The sequence below is a fragment of the Octopus sinensis genome, linkage group LG22 (assembly GCF_006345805.1).
Source record: "Octopus sinensis linkage group LG22, ASM634580v1, whole genome shotgun sequence".
NCBI classification, from domain to species: Eukaryota; Metazoa; Mollusca; class Cephalopoda; order Octopoda; family Octopodidae; genus Octopus; species Octopus sinensis.
The window spans coordinates 14,295,023-14,311,106 of record NC_043018.1 but is presented as its reverse complement, the minus strand read 5'-3'; the positions used below and the strand labels follow the sequence as shown (position 1 = coordinate 14,311,106).

The 16,084-nt window shown below is 38.8% G+C and overlaps 1 long non-coding RNA gene across 1 annotated transcript; it reads right to left on the bottom strand.

Annotated features, from left to right (window-relative positions):
- Positions 1 to 4,513: 4,513 nt before the first annotated feature.
- LOC118767493 lies at positions 4,514 to 12,337 on the bottom strand. Its single transcript, XR_005003415.1, has 3 exons — positions 12,327 to 12,337; positions 9,025 to 9,031; positions 4,514 to 4,601 (listed from the first exon to the last, which is right to left on the bottom strand). It is a non-coding gene; the product is annotated as an uncharacterized LOC118767493 (long non-coding RNA).
- Positions 12,338 to 16,084: the final 3,747 nt, after the last annotated feature.

Sequence of the window (16,084 nt, the reverse complement as noted above, 5' to 3'; positions counted from 1 at the left end):
ACAAGGCCAGAGATTTCTGTGTGTGTGGGGGATGTTAAGTCTATTAAACCGCCCCTAGTATCCAACCCTACAAGAATGAAAGGCAGCCGACCCAGGTGGGATTTGAAATGGTGCTAAACATTTTACCTGGCATGCTAACAATTCTGCCAGCTTCCCCCCTTAAAGGTCTTCTCAACATTACTGTAGTTTTTCACCTTTAAATGGGCTCTCTCTTTTCTCTTTTAATCTTTTACTTGTTTCAGTCATTTGACTGTGGCCATGCTGGAGCACCACCTTTAGTTGAGCAAATCGACCCCAGGACTTATTCTTTGTAAGCCTAGTACTTATTCTATCGGTCTCTTTTGCCGAACTGCTAAGTTACGGGGACGTAAACACACCAGCATCGGTTGTCAAGCGATGTTGTGGGGACAAACACAGCCACACAAACATACATGCACACACACACACATGTATATATATATATTTTTATATATATATATATATATATATATATACATGATGGGCTTCTTCCAGTTTCCGTCTACCAAATCCACTCACAGGGCTTTGGTTGGCCTGAGGCTATAGTAGAAGACACTTGCCCAAGGTGCCACAGAGTGGGACTGAACCTGGAACCATGTGGTTCATAAGCAAGCTACTTACCACACAGCCACACTACGCTCTCCATTACGAACAGATTCTTCCAGCACAGGAATATCCATATCTTGCACAGGGATACTTTATTGAGCAATGTTTTTTGCTGCTTTCTTGGATTCCCACGACTCTGTCTCCACCCTGTTCCATCATCATGGAACAATGAATCTTTCATTCGCTGATTACGCAACCCTTTGGATGTTGTTGCTGTTACCCTCTTGACAGAGCTTGGGTGATCCTGACCATTCATCTTCCAGGATTCCTTTGCTCAGCACCAATGTAAGAAGCACCGTCGGCTCATTTGAGCCCTTCTATTACTGCTTCACAATCTGCCAGGCTGCTGTCCAATGACTTCGTTGTATCCCTGGCAGGGTGGCTAAATGCGTGCTATATGCCTTGCCAAAGAGCAACCCATAACTATGTAGGGCATGGTTGGCATTCTGTGAAGTATTTTCAAATACCTACAAACCACATTGAACAATACTTCAATTAATGTTTGACTCTTTGATTATACACATAAAGGATTAAGCTGTGATTCTTCAAAAACATGCTTTTGTTTTTTCTTTTATTTGTTTCAGTCATTTGACTGTAGCCATGCTGGAGCACCACCTTTAGTCAAACAAATCGACCCCAGAACTTATTCTTTGTAAGCCTTGTGCTTATTCTATCGGTCCCTTTGCCAAATTGCTAAGTTACAGGGACGTAAACACACCAGCATCAGTTGTCAAGCAATGTTGGGGGGGACAAACGAGACACACACACATATATATATATATATGTAAAAAAATACAAACTGGGACAGGAACGCAAAATATTTAGAAGACGATACAAAAAACACGGACGGGACATTCGAAGCCCTCAATCTTCAGTCATGAACCGGATCATCTTCGCAATTTGGCTGATTAATCTTGAAGGAGTTCCAGACCTGACCATTCCATCCTTCTTTCTGGCATTATGTATCTAGGACTACACTGTCTAATATTCTCTCACTCTTCACAATGCCATTTGTGCATAATTTGAGGAGGATTTCGTGTATATATATATATATATATTATATATATATATGTAAAAAAATACAAACTGGGACAGGAACGCAAAATATTTAGAAGACGATACAAAAAACACGGACGGGACATTCGAAGCCCTCAATCTTCAGTCATGAACCGGATCATCTTCGCAATTTTGGCTGATTAATCTTGAAGGAGTTCCAGACCTGACCATTCCATCCTTCTTTCTGGCATTATGTATCTAGGACTACACTGTCTAATATTCTCTCACTCTTCCACAATGCCATTTGTGCATAATTTGAGGAGGATTTCGTGTATATATATATATATATATATATATACACGACAGGCTTCTTCCAGTTTCCGTCTACCAAATCCACTCACAAGGCTTTGGTTGGCCCAAGGCTATAGTAGAAGACACCTGCCTAAGGTGCCGCGCTGTGGGACTGAACCCGGAACAATGTGGTTGGTAAGCAAGCTACTTACCATGTAAATTTAGAAAGAAAAATGTCTAAATCCAAAATAGGTGTCTGTAAGAATTGGTCATCATCAGAAAAAGATTCCTCATTGTGAGATTTGGTTCTTATATATATATTTAATGAGGTCCGTTTTAACTTTCATTCTTTTGGGGTTGATTTAAAATAAAATAAATAAATAAAAGTTGATAATAAGTCTTTGCTTGAGTGTGATCAAGTACACTGTTAGAAGTCACTGCTCCAGCATGACCTCAGTACAATGACTGAAACTAGCAAAAGAGTAACAGTTATAGACAAAGATGTAGGTGCAGAATTTGCTATGTAGTAAGTAGGTTGCTTACGAACCACATGGTTCCGGGTTCATTCCCACAGCGTGGCACCTTGGGCAAGTGTCTTCTACTATAGCCTCGAGCCGACCAAAGCCTTGTGAGTGGATTTGGTTGACGGAAACTGAAAGAAGCCCGTCGTATATATGTGTGTGTGTGTGTGTTTGTCCCCCTAGCATCGCTTGACAATCGATGCTGGTGTGTTTACGTCCCCGTAACTTAGCGGTTCGGCAAAATAGACCGATAGAATAAGTACTAGGCTTACAAAGGATAAGTCCTGGGGTCGGTTTGTCTGACTTAAGGCGGTGCTCCAGCATGGCCGCAGTCAAATGACTGAAACAAGTCAAAGAAATAAAAGAAAAAAAAAAATTGTTTCACACACACACACACGCGCGCGCACACCTATAAAGGGAAATAACTTTTAAAGTTCAAAGCGATTTAAACTAAGGGAACTAACTCTTGTTAGATAAAACTATTTTACTAAGCGTGAATAAAGGCCGAAGGTATCGGAGAGGCTGTGCGTGGTGCAGAAACGGTCGGAGATACTCAGACCGTTTTGCTCTTTTTAATCCATTGCAATACTGGAAACCATTAAATGCGATGAGCTGGCAGAATCGTTAGCCCCGCCGGGTGAAATTGTTAGCGGCATTTCGTCTGCTGTTACGTTCTGAGTTCAAATTCCGCCAAAGTCGACTTTGCCTTTCATTCTTTCGGAGTCGATAAATTAAGTACCAGTGAAGCACTGGGGTCGATGTAATCATCTAGTCCCTTAACCCAAAATTTCAAGCCCTTGTGCCTATAATAGAAAGGGTTATTATTATTATTATTACTATTAGCAGCAGCAGTGAAGGAAGGCAGATCTTCGTCTGCTTAGTGGATGTGGCAAAAGAGGTTGTATGGCGGACCCGTCTGAAAGGTTTGAAGACAGGCACTTTCCTATTTGGTCAAGCCCTCATCAATTTCTTAAAATATCATTGGAAGAGGAAGGTGAGGGAAGTGCCGATTCTAGTGTGGTTATCGGTAGTGGCAGGACTGGAGAGGCTGAATGGACCGACTCTGAGCAGGAGAAAAGAAACTGGAAGAGGGCACTTTCCCATGCTTTGGGGATGGCAGAGTAATCGGAGATTTTTATGTAGGGTTTATCCCTGGATTACCCTAAATGGACTGCCCCGCTATTAGGGATTCTATTTATCTATTTATTTCTCTACTTTCTGTTATATATCCTTTAATGTGCTATTATCTCCCCTTGATCAATGTTAACCCTTCAAGGTTTGGTAATTTTTTTTTCTGTTGTAACTCGTCCTTCGATATTGTCCTCCATGTTTCGGCCCTTGTGGACAATAAAATAAATCATCAGCATCATCATTATCACCATTATCAACAGTTATGAAAGTCTTTCTGATAGTTCTTAATTACTGGTTATTCTTTACTTGAAAGCAGGCAACAACAAACCACCAAAGGTTTCACGTAGTGCCTTCTCCTGTAACTCAGATAGACAACACTTTCCTTAGAATGCGAGCTGTATCCAACAATACTGTCTTCTGGATCACCTCAATTCTTAATATGTTTTTCAAAGCCCTTAGAAACTGCTCCTTAATGCTCTGATTACCACCCCTATCACCATTATTTTCCTTATGTCCCATAACTTTCCTATCTCGTCCCGCAGTGACTGGTATTTCTCCATCTTTTCTGTTTCCTTACATTTCACCCTCGAATCGTCTGGTATTGCAACATCTATTATCTTTGCTTTTTTTTCATCTTTATGGATGAGCACGATATCTGGTCGAGTCGCCTCTATGACTTAGTCGACATCAAAGTAACACTGCGATAAAAATATACGAAGCCAAGTATACCCATCATGACTACCCGTCTTATAAGGGTATACCAGGTACACGCATCACAACCATATGTGCGCGACATGGGGATTTCATATTAAGATAAACAGTGCATGACTTTGCGGGTGGGACCCAGTTATAAATTTTCTTCAGGTCGAGTAGCCCATCCCGATTGAAGGAGGGCGCTGCGAGGCGATCATCACTATTGACTCAGCCGACAGACGGATCCATCCCTCACGTGACAGCAGCTGTTCGACACAACCCCACAAGTCAGTAATACCGGGACACTGAACGAGGGCGTGCAGAACGGTTTCGTCAGAATCCTTTCTACTAAGGACACGAGGCCTGAAATTTCAGGGGAGGGGACTAGTCGATTACATCGACCCTAGTGCTCGATTGGTACTTATTTTATCGACTCCAAAAGGATGAAACGCAAAGTTAACTCCGGTGGAATTTGAACTCAAACTGTAAAGATGGACGAAATACCACTAAGCATTTCGCCCAGCGTGCTAACTATTCTGCCAGCTCGCTGCTTTCTCAATAATAATAATAATAATAATAATAATAATAATAATAATAAATGCTCTGATACAGTACAAGGCACTGGCTCTCATGGCTTCTTATCTTAACTGATTGGAAATGTTATCATGTACATTCTTTTGTCTTGATATATAAAAGATGGACTACAGCAAATATTTTGCTCAATACCACAGATTTGCTTATCCGTCTTTTGGCCATAAGTTGTGCATGTCCCTTAGTGGCTGACGATATGTGCATCTCTGATCACGAGCAGAAGTAGTGGGGGAGCATCATAACCATGTGTTGAGAGGAATTCTTTGGGATTTGGATAATTCACTTCTAGAAACATGGGTGGTTCGTTCAACAAACTTAGGTAACCCGTATTCAGGGACCCTCTGTGTGGGATGGGCTACTCAACCTGAAGAAAATTCTAACTGGGCCTCACCTGCAAGTTCATGCGCTGTTTATCTTGATATGAAACTACCATGTTGCGCACATATGGTTGTGATGCATGTGCTTTGTGTAACCAGGCGGGTATCATACGGATAGTTTTGATGGGTATACTGGGCTTCGTATATTTTACCCAAGTGTCACTTTGATGGCATGTACTGCTCTCTCACTCAGTTATAATAATAATAATAATATTAATAAAATATAAAGATCTTGAAATAGAAATAAGCAAAATGTGGAACCTGAAGACTAAAACAATACCTGTTGTCATAGGTGCCTTGGGAATGATAGCAAAAGGGGCTGACCGCTACCTAACTCAGATACCAGGAAACCCCAAAATGGCAGAAATTCAAAAGATAGTACTCATGGGAACTGCTCGTATCCTACGCAAAATACTTTCTATGTAATCTCAAGTTTTAAAACAAACATAATTTTCTTTTTTATTTATTTAGGCATTCACTAGTACAACACTAAATACAAAACCAAATATATGGCACACTAGGCATAACAACAATACGAACTTGCAACCTGTTGTCTCTTGAGGTCTCTGGGTGAGACTTGGAGCCAACTTGTACCAATATATAGCAAAAGTCAAACATAGAATAATAATAATAATAATAACATTTTATAAAGATTGACGTAACTCTTCACGAAGGTAAATAGACAATAGGAAAGAGCAGGATGCAGTTTCCAGTATAAACGAGGAAATCCTGCGTTACTATTTTGATAGAAGGACTTCATCAGTTTTCAAATTTTGTTTGTGATAAAAGAAAGAAAGAAAGAAAAGAAAAGAAATCAAGAGAGAAATGTTATGATTTATACGGAAGGTGGGACGTGTAAAGATTCCCATTTAGTGCATGCAACAGAATGCACCAAACACCCTGATTTATGTTGATTGTATAGTAGAACGATTTAACCAAAGATTCAATGGTCACGTGAATGACGTCAGGCATCATCGCAGTCGTCCGACAGAATCTGGTGGAATTTTATGCATGAAGCGGCTGTGATTTTGAGGAACTTTTAGTAGTATACGCGCGTGCGCCCACACACACATACACCACACACACACGTATATATATATATATATATATTATATATATATATATATATAATATATATATATACGACGGGCTTCTTTCAGTTTCCGTCTATTAAATCCACTCACAAAACTTTGGTCGGACTATGGCTATAGTAGACGACATTTAACGAAGGTGCTACGAAGTGGGACTGAACCCAGAACCATGTGGTAGGGAGGCAAACTTATTATCACACACCTACGCACACACTCAGGGAGAGAGAGAGAGAGAGAGAGAGAGAGAGAGAAGAGAGAGAGAGAGAGAGAGAGAGAAAGTGAAAGTGAAACTATCAGAGTCTCAGAACCAATTCTTGACAAGTGTAGGGGAGATAACTATGACAGCGTAATCTTTTAACAAGTTACCGAGTTAGGTATGGAAGACCATACGTTAAACACCTTTTCAATTCCTGAGCGTTATACTATCTGTTTGTTGTCTACACCACCTGTCTTCGTCTTTTGTTTTTTTTTTGTGAATTCTCCCTATACATATAAAAAAATTATATATATATATATATATATATATATATGTATATATATATATATATATATATTATATATATATATATATGTATGTATATATATATATATTATATATATATATATATGGATATATATATATATATATATATATATATATATATATACACATATATATAGTCAATATGCTAGATATAGACGTCTATATCTAGCATATTGACTGTCCACTTTTAGTGGTCAGTCCTTTAAATTTTGTATGTAAAAATATTTTAGTCTTCGGATTTTTTTAATATGCTAGGCCACTTGATTATATCAATTTCTACCCTTATTCAATTATACATATATATATATATATATATATATATATATATACAGGGTGCGGTGAATAAATTATCGTCTAAATTGCACAAAAATGAAAATAGCAGTGACATCCCATTTTAACAGATGCAAGCAGAGGTACCCGGCGTTGCCCGGGATTCAAATACTAAAATGTTTTTGATACTTAGTAAATTTCCTATGTCATAAATAACGTCAACGACAAATTGTAGCTAGCAAAAAAGTCGCTGAAGCCAAGAGGTAACAGTTTGATACGAAGACCCGAGAAGAGCTTTAATGCATTCTCAGATGGCGTAACAATCGCGGGTGACAATCACACAAACATACACATGTATATGTAAATGTGTGTGTGTATGGGCGTGTGCATGTGCGCGCGCACTTTGTATGTGAATACATACATAAAGACAAACATACAAACATAATTACATACATATACACATACACGCTCACAGATGCGAGTGACTCTGTGTGAATGTGTTTGCGCGTGTACGTATGTATGCTGTATGTGTGTGTGTGTGTGTGTGCGTATATATATCTTTGAGCACGTGTATATTTGTGTGTTTCTGTGTGCGTGTTTCTGCTTGTGGCCATGTCAGTATTATAACATATGTGTATGTATGTTGTTGTTGGCATCCTTTTGTCTCGGGAGACAATGGAGTTGCGCATAAACTAATCCAGTCTGGTTTTTACATTTCATGTCCACTCCCAGTTTCCTCTCCAGTTTTTCGCAGGCCTGGGCTAGATGTAAGAAAATCCTGGGTAGCCCAATCGTCAGGATTCCCCTCTCGACCTTGCTGATGTAATCCAAAGGAGTGCAGAGTATTACGTTTGGCACCAACTTGGTTGCAGGAGCTGCCGGAAGAGTGTCGAGTCGAACACTAAACCGCCTATGGAGCTGCACTCCTAATTCCTTTGAAGGTTGTCTCCTTTCCATAACCCTGGATAGGGGCCCATACCGGGTACTGTCAGCCGGAGCCAGCTGAGCCCAGGACTCGTGTCAGGCAGGGTCGTCACTCCCTGAAGTAGTGAAGAAAATCGCTACCCTCTACCTATATGTATGAATGTGTATTTATGTGCGCATGTATGGATGTACGTGTTCGTGTCACAATGGAAGTATGTAAGCGTTCGTTCGTGTATATTTGTCATTATGTGTACGTGTATGCGTGCATGAGTGTGTGTGTATGTGTATGCGAGCGCACCTATAGTCATGTACACACCGATTAGGTAAACGATTTCTGACGTTAGGTCTTGTGCCTATGTTTGACAGGAATATGTCTACCAATATCTGTATGATTATAATTACACACACACACACACACACACACACACACACACCACACACACACACACATATATATATATACGACAGGCTTCTTTCAGTTTCCGTCTACCAAATCCACTCACAAGGCCTTGGTCGGCCGAGGCTATAGTAGAAAACACTTGCCCAAGGTGCCACGCGCTGGAACTGAACTCGGAACCATGTGATTGGGAAGCAAGCTTCTTACCTCACAGCCACGCCTGCGTTTGTATGATATATATATATATATATGTATATATGTGTGTGTGTGTGTGTGTGTGTGTGTTTTATATGTATACATATACATATAATACATACACATATACATATATATATGTATATATATATATACATATATACATATATATATATATATACATATATATATATAATATATATATATATATTATATATATGTATATATATGTATATATATATATATTATATATATATATACACACACATATATATATATATATACATGCATACATACATACAAGCATACATACATGCATATATATATGCGTGCATGTATGTGTGTGTGTTTGTGCATGTCTTACATTTTGAAGGTTGTAAATACGCACACACACACCCACACACACACTCATGCTAATCATACATACGCATGCATTCGTATGCACCCGTGTGTATGATATATATATATATATATATATATATATATTCGCATATATATCATATACACACACATACTCATGTATACATACAGATGTAAATATATTTGTATTTCTGTCTTTCCTACCTATCCACCCACCTACAACCTACCCACATACCTACTTACGCGTCTACCAACTTAATTAACGACCACCCAACCACCCTACTTACCAACTTGGTAACAACCTACCTACCTACCTACCTACCTACCTACCTACATATTCTCTAATCCACAACAGGAAAATGCATTAAATATCAGACTGTTGGTGCTAAAATCGATATGACTGTGCCATTGTAACATTGTTACAGACCAGTAAATAAATGTAGTCACAGCCTAAAATATTCCCGCCCCTTCTCTCTCCCTCTTTTTCACACATACACAGACATATATACACACACGTACCGCACATACATATACGCACACATATATAAATGTTCCTGCATATATATATATATATATAATATATATATAATATATATATATATATATATTATATATATATATATATATATATATATAGATATATATATATGTAAATATATATATATATATTATATATATATATATATGTATGTATATATATACACATATATATATATATACATAGATACATATATACATGTATATTATATATATATATTATATATATATATATACATAGATACATATATACATGTATATATATATGTATATATATATATATATTATATATATTATTATATATATATATATATATATATATATATATATATATATATATGTATATATATATATATGTATATATGTATGTATGTATGTATGTATGTATACTAGATGAATGATCCGGCGTTGCCCGGGTTACTGCTGTTCTCATTCAGATTAGCAAACAATAAATTTAAGAGTCAAAACTATTGAAAAAGTTGCAAGACCCAATGAAAATTTTAGAAAAATAAAAATAAATAAGTGGAAAAGATATATTCTCATAATTATTTCAGAATATCTATACGAGGGGTGTATGAAATGTCTTGAGCTTAGAACAAAATTTAAAAAACAAAAAACAAAAACAGCATAGATTTATTTTTCAACATAGTCCCCCCCTCGACGACGGAACACTTTATCCAGCGGTGTTGAAGCGCCATTTCCCGGCGTAGAGGAACTCTTTTGTTTGGGAGTCCAAGAATATCCCTACAGCGTCTATGACATCATTGTCACTGGCAAAATGGCGACCATCGAGGGCTTTTTTTCATTTTTGGGAACAGATGAAAGTCAGAGGGCAACTAAGTCTGGCGAATAAGGCGGATGGAGTTCAAGTTCGTATCCACAATCACGAATTGTTGCTATGGCAACCATGAGGTGTCGGCTGGAGCCTCGTCGCGATGAAAAAGGACTCCTCTGGTGAGCAGTCCCGGCCTTTATTCTTTGATTGCTTCTCGGAGGCGTTTCAATAGCTGAGAATAATACAGCCCTGTCACGGTGTGACCCTTTTCAAGGTAATCGATCAGCAAGACACTTTGCGAATCCACAAAAAGTGACGCATTGACCTTGCCAGCGGAAAGGATGACCCTGGCCTTCTTTGGGTAGGAGAAGATACGTGCTTCCACTGCTTTGATTGTTCTTTGGTTTCAGGCTGGTAAGTAATGAAACGAGCAAGAACATTCTCTTCGTCAGCTTTAAACAGTTCCAGATTGCTCGTGGACAAAGTGCACCTGGTGCGTTTCTGTTCAGGAGACAAAAGGTGAGGGACCCACCTTGCAGAAACCTTTGAGAACCCAAGTTCTTTTGTTACATTGTTGTCTGCTCTTTCAGTCAGATGCCCAGTTTCTCGGCTATCGGACGACATGATATTCCACGATCTTGCATTATCATACCAAGAGCAAGGTCAATGTTGTCCTCGGTGGTTGCAGTTGGAGGCCTCCCTAGTGTGGGATCATCTTCCACACCCTCCCTACCACGCTGGAATTCATTTACCCAGTTTTTGACTGTTGCATATGAAGGAGCATTGTCTGTTAAGGTTCTCATCCATATCTTAATGGATTTCTGATGGAGTCATGCCTTTCAAATGAAGGCACTTTATGACAGCACGATACTCAGTTTTCTCCATTTTCCTTGTAACCTCGACACTTGTTTATTCAAAAATCTGCAAGAAAAAACGAAAAAAAATTAAAATATCAGAATCATGAAAATGAGCAAGAAAACTCCGAAAAGACTGTACTTACCAGGAAAAATTGTTTTAGTTACCTAGCAGCTCCGTTTCTAGGTTAGGCTCAAAACTTTTTATACACCCCTCGTATTTTATTTTAAAACTAGCAGTTTCGCCCGGCTTTGCTCGGGTTTGTAAGGGAAATAACTATATTAGCATTTTTAGAGAGTTATAGCCAAAAAGTGGCAAAAAATGCATTAAAAATGGGAAAAAAATGGTAAATCTTTTTAAAAATCGTAGACTCATCGTACACATTTTTAGAGAGTTACTTCCCTTATATAATAGCGAAAAAATGCATTAAAATGGAAAAAAATGATGGTAATTTTTTTTAAATCGTAGACTCATCGTAGACGCGCGCTAATACCCATAAGGGCTCGATATGAATTACGACTATAAGATACCCGGTTTTGGTTAAACTGCACCGCAAAATGTGGGAGTAGTTAGGAATCTAAATCGTAGGAGACAGACAGCACACAACCTCACTTTTATATATAAAGATATCCAAATTGTAATGATAGTAGAATTTCAAACTGAAAATCTGTCAATGTTGAAGCACCTCAGGGTAAACTATATTTATTGTTTATCGTGTCGAGATGAATAAATTGTTGCTGCTTCCAACTCGCGAGCAAGCAACACAGAGTTGAGCATGGGAGAAACATGTAGAGGGATCAAGTGCAACTACCTTGAGGGATTAACCCTGAGATTTGTTAATTGAAATACTAAAACTTAGTTCAAATGGAACATCTGTAGGTATGAGAAGAATTTTTAGAATAACGATATCTTCTCCCTTCTGACTACCTGTTATGATGGTTGCCCATAGGACATGGAGCTTCATGGAAGTAACAATTATGTGAGTTCCATTACACAAGTGAGATGGGTTAAGGTTCTTAAGGAACATAATGGGAGCACTCAATTTTAGGGTCTAGTTATGCGGTGGCATCCTAGTGGGTTTAAGTGTATTCAGAAATTCAACAGGTTATTGAACAACCTGATCTTGATCGACTGTTGTCATTGATCGAAAAGTCATTTCTGATGTATCTGGTAACTTTTGAAGAAGTTCATGATTGAATTTATCAACCATTTCATTAGTTGGAGTCAGTTTGGCTGCTCTTTCACACGGCCTGTTTAAATCAGTGTAATTGATAGATAAATTAGGAAATACTTAACCCATAAGATCCCAAGAGAAAGTATCATATAACCATATGTAATTTCATGTAGCTGAAATCATGGGTTGAATGTTAATATCCATGACCAATCTTAAGAAGCTCGTATGATCCCATTGTAGAAATAATCTCATAGGCGGCGAACTGGCAGAATCGTTAGCACGCCGGGCGAAATGCGTAGCCGTATTTCGTCTGCCGCTACGTTCTGAGTTCAAATTCCGCCGAGGTCGACTTTGCCTTTCATCCTTTCGGGGTCGATAAATTAAGTACCAGTTACGCACTGGGGTCGATCTAATCGACTTAATCCCTTTGTCTGTCCTTGTTTGTCCCCTCTATGTTTAGCTCCTTGTGGGCAATAAAGAAATAAGAAATATTCCTATGTTGCTTGTATGATGAAGTTTCTTCACGTGTCTCCAAAGGCACGATTTTTTGAAGCATACATAGACCTCATCAGCTTTTGATCTTTTGAGGCAACGTTTGACGAAAATCTCCTGCAAGAAAAACTGTTACTCCTCCCATGAGCGTGCTCTTGTGATAGTGCACTCATCCCAGACATGAAGCAAGTTTGATGGAAAACTGTTGCCATTTCAGGGTTTTGGGAAATGTTGCATATTTGAGATTCTTTCATTGCAAGGTTTAGAGGGAGCTTGAACCTAGAATGAGCAGTTCGTCTTCCATTGGGGAGGGTAGCTGCAAACCAGAAGATACAACACTGGAAGAAGGTTAGATTTTATTTCCTCCCATTTAGGATTGCAGGTGAAAGTGACAAAAAGATTTGGTTTTCTGTATGTCCTGACATATGTCATAGCATCTTGCGGTCATTCATGTATATATCAAGGACCACCTGTGAATGATAAGGCGAGGATTATAAGTTGCCCCATGTTTTGAATATCACCATCTTGGAGATGAGCATAATTGTTAGCCCTTAACTTTTTTTGTTATTGTTACGAATGTAGAGGAGACGCTAACTCTAAGCTTTAGCATATATATCAACCAGGTATTGCTGAAATAGATCACGATACATGCGCAATTGATTTGATTGTTCTGGTCTTAACATCAGTTGGTAAGAATAGAAGTTATTTGGCGGCGAGCTGGCAGAAACGTTAGCACGCCGGGCGAAATACTTAGCGGTATTTCGTCTGCCGTTACGTTCGGAGTTCAAATTACGCTGAGGTCGACTTTGCCTTTCATCCTTTCGGGGTCGGTAAATTAAGTACCAGTTACGCACTGGGGTCGATATAATCGACTTAATCCCTTTGTCTGTCCTTGTTTGTCCTCTCTGTGTTTAGCCCCTTGTAGGTAGTAAAGAAGTAAGAATAGAAGTTATTTGATGTCACCTTTTTGTTTGTAATTGGCTCTTGTGTTGCAGGTTCAATCTGTGGAATATTAAAATGATACCCATCGTGTCCATTGCGCAAAGTCCGAAGATACTGGGAGCATCATAAAGAGGGATGAGTTTCTGAAACACGTTTACGGTTGTTATATCGATTACGAATGAGAATAAAAGGATTTTCATGGGATTCACCTACCATAAGATGGCTACTTCATTAGATGTGGGCTCATTAAAACGGCGTAAAATGTCCTTTAAGAATAGTTTACTACAGACGTAGCGAACGTGGAAACACGCTCGCAGACACACGGACTCTCATAGAACTGATAACATTGAAAACAGCAAAACGTACTCACTCGAAGTTCAAGCGAAACGAAATGTAGTCAATATAGATGCAAAACAGCATATATTCTGTAGCATAGTTATGCTATGAAAAGTTTCTTTTGGGGAATATTTTCAAAAGAAATATTCCAGCGAAGGAAAGTCACAAATTTAGCTAAAATTACTATGCGTCACCAAAGTACAGAAAGTCAACATTTATTTGGAACATGTACTAAGTGTTATAAAATTTAGTATTGAATGTAACAATGAAGAAAGTCAAACTCCAAGAAAATTCAAAAAGCATAATTCAATTTTTCATACAAAAATAATTTATTAGTCAACAATTTTTAAACGAACGCAGAACAAAGTGTCTACAAAAGAATATTTTGCTGTTGCGAACATTGTTTAATTTAAAACATTTTCTGAAGACAAATTAATTTGACACCACTTGCTATATATATTTTAACTGTATAAGGTTAGTGGAGGCGCAATGGCCCAGTGGTTAGGGCAGCGGACTCGCGGTCGTAGGATCGCGGTTTCGATTCCCAGACCGGGCGTTGTGAGTGTTTATTGAGCGAAAACACCTAAAGCTCCACGAGGCTCCAGCATGGGGTGGTGATGATCCCTGCTGTACTCTTTCACCACAACTTTCTCTCACTCTTACTTCCTGTTTCTGTTGCATCTGTATTTCAAAGGGCCGGCCTTGTCACTCTCTGTGTCACGCTGAATATCCCCGAGAACTACGTTAAGGGTACACGTGTCAGTGGAGTACTCAGCCACTTACACGTCAATTTCACGAGCAGGCTGTTCCGTTGATCGGATCAACCGGAACCCTCGTCGTCGTAACCGACGGAGTGCTTCCAAGTATAAGGTTATATGACGTAGAATAAATATTGACTAACGCAGTAAAAGGTTGATGGAAACGGAAGGAACGACGTCTCATATTGTAACCGGGAATTATAGCACCGACTACTTGAAAGGACCGTTTTCCCTACTTTTTCCTTCAGTCGTTCCTATTTCACGACTGGCATTTTTACTTCACACGGTCTCTCTCACCTTAGGTTTCTCTTCAACTCACTATACCTGTCTTTTTTCTTTTTATTTCTCTTTATTTATTCCTTCCTCACTCTGTATCCCGCTCCTACGAATGCAAGCTCACTGTCTGATCTGTTCTCCACCATCTGCAGCCAATCGCTCAAACGCTAAAGGTATAAAACTCTGCTGTTTTGTCATTTTTTTCCTTTTGTCAATTTAACTTGAAGAAAGGTCTCGGCCTGAAACGTTGGATATTTCACTGATCACTGCAATTTCTTATTCTGTCGCTTTTCGTAAACAAAACAAGTCATGCTGACGCAAACTACCACCGTCCACCTTGAATTCCGTTTCATCTGCTACACGCACAAACATACACAAACACACGTGCATACACATATGTACTTTTGTACGTATAATGTGTGTGTGTGTGTGTGTGTGTGTGTGTGTGTGTGTGTGTGTATGTGTGTGTGTGTGTGTGTGTGTGTGTGTGTGTGTGAACATAAGAAAGCCAAATTGTACATAAATAAGTGAATAGATTTCAATGTAGTACGAGATGATTATTTCTACAAATTGCGTCCAGGGCTTGTAAAATGCTTCAGTTGGAAACGTCAACACACACACACACACACACACACACACACACACACACACACATACACATACGCGCGCGCGCAGATACGACACGGGCTTTTTTTTTCGTTTTCCGTCGACCAAATCTACTCACAATGATGTTTTAGCGAGCCCGAATATAGTAAAAAAAAAAAATAATAAAAATAAAAAATGGCTCGCCCGCCCAAGGTACCAGGCATGGCGACTGAACCCTGAACCATGTGGTTTGGGAAGCAAACTTCCTACCACGCATCCATACATAAACGTTAGCGGCAGCTGGAGCGATTGTAATTATTCTTTAAAACATATGACGGCATTGAGAAATCTTTAGCTAAATCTATAAATC